The 1,952-nt window shown below is 41.5% G+C and overlaps 1 pseudogene; it reads left to right on the top strand.

Moving 5' to 3' along the window:
• On the top strand, positions 1-1,210 carry LOC147346469 (olfactory receptor 4A47-like; annotated as a pseudogene).
• Positions 1,211-1,952: the final 742 nt, after the last annotated feature.

The raw sequence follows: 1,952 nt of genomic DNA, 5'->3' as shown, positions 1-1,952 counted from the left end.
ATGAAACCAAGGAACACTGTAACAGAATGTGTCCTCTTGGGGCTGAATGAATGTGTCCAGGGTCAGAAAATACTATTTGTAGTCTTCTTGCTCATCTACATTGTGACTATTGTGGACAACCTACTCATTGTCCTGACTGTGGTGTTCAGTTCAATTCTAAATTCCCCTATGTGCTTCTTTCATGGCTACTTATCATTTATGCTGGTGCTACAGCTGCTAAGTAGCTTCAGTAGTGTCCGACTCTGTGTGACCCCATAGACGGCAGCCCACCAGGTCTCCCCATCCCTGGGATTCTCCAGGCAAGAACACTGGAATGGGTTGCCATTTCCTTCTCCAATGCATGAAAGTGAAGAGTGAAAATGAAGTCGCTCAGTTGTGTCTGACTCTTAGCAACCCCATGGACTGCAGCCTACCAGGCTCCTCCATCCATAGGATTTTCCAGGCAAAAGTACTGGAGTGGGGTGCCATTGCCTTCTCCGACTTATCATTTATAGATGATGTTTACTCTACTATTGTCACCCCAAAAATGATTATAAACTTACTTTATGAGAAGAAAACCATTTCCTTCCAAACTTGCATGACCCAGCTTTTTATAGAGTACTTACTTGGTGATATGGAGGTTTTACTCCTGGTGGTCATGGCCTATGACTGCTTTGTGGCCATCTGCAAACCCGTGCATTATTTGACCATCATGAATCAGCAAATGTGTGTTATGCTTCTTCTCCTGGCCTGAGTTGGTGGGTTTTTACATGCTGTAGTTCAACTTCTCTTTGTTTACAGCCTTCCCTTCTGTGGCCCCAATGTCATTGACCACTTCATCTGTGACATGTACCCCTTGTTGAAACTTGCCTTCACTGACCCCTACATTATTGGCCTCACAGTATTTGCCAATGATAGGGTGATCTGTGTGGTTATCTTCATGCTCTTACTCATCTCCTATGGGGTCATTCTGCACTTCCTGAAGAATCTTAGTCAGGAAGGGAGGTGCAAAGCCTTGTCCACTGGTGCTTCCCATATCACTGTGGTGGTCCTCTTTTTTGTGCCCTGCATTTTTCTGTATGTTAGACCTCCTTCCACTTTACCCATTGATAAATTATTGACTGTATTCTGTACCATTATCACTTCTATGCTGAATCCTCTAATCTATAATCTGAGAAATGGAGAGATAAAAAGTGCCATGAAAAAGCAGTGGATCAGAAAAAGACAATGAGGCAGTGCAATATGTATCACCTATTTTCAGTGAAAAATTGCTGTTTCCACATAACATATGTATGCTTATTTAACTATAGTAAATTTCCCTCAGATTTAATGAAGTGGGCAGATTAAAAACATTTATTATATGAATACTTTCAATGATAAAAATATACTTTAAGTTTTTCATATTTTATAAGTATATATATTTAGAAAACTTTTGCAATTTCTTAGGAAAATATACAGAGCTTTTATACCAGGGTCCAGCCCTGGTTGGATCCAGGGATTCCCTCAGGATGATGGCGTTGGCAATTAGAATAGCAAAGCAAAGAGATTTTAGAGGCTCATTATAACTGGTTTACATGGAAAATCAATATAACCCGTGACACCAGATTTGCTCTGACCACGGAGGCCGCAGGTGCTCTCTTGAATCGCTGAAGTTGCCCCACCTTGGGCACCTTCTCGAGTGGGTCTTATAAGCCCAGGCAAGTAAGTGGTCTCAGAGGACCTCCGCACTCCAATTATTTTGGCCTGAAGGAAGATCAGAAGAGAAAAGGAGGAAAAGGAAACAAGAAAGAATGATACGAGGAGACCAAGCTTTGAGAAAGGCCCCTAGTTTTATTTTCAAAGGGAGCTTATATACCTTAAATTGTGCATAGAGGATAATAGGGGGTGGAAAATCATGCAAAGTCAGCAGTCTTTGATCCTTATCAAGACCAGGCTTTCTTTTCTGCAAACTTATCGTATACAAATGGTTTAGG

This window comes from Bos grunniens, chromosome 23 (assembly GCF_055505025.1).
Source record: "Bos grunniens cultivar Pamir isolate PY7600 chromosome 23, Bosgru_T2T1.0, whole genome shotgun sequence".
Lineage (NCBI taxonomy): Eukaryota > Metazoa > Chordata > Mammalia > Artiodactyla > Bovidae > Bos > Bos grunniens.
Note: the sequence above shows the minus strand (reverse complement) of the source record. Positions and strands in the feature narration are given on the sequence as shown.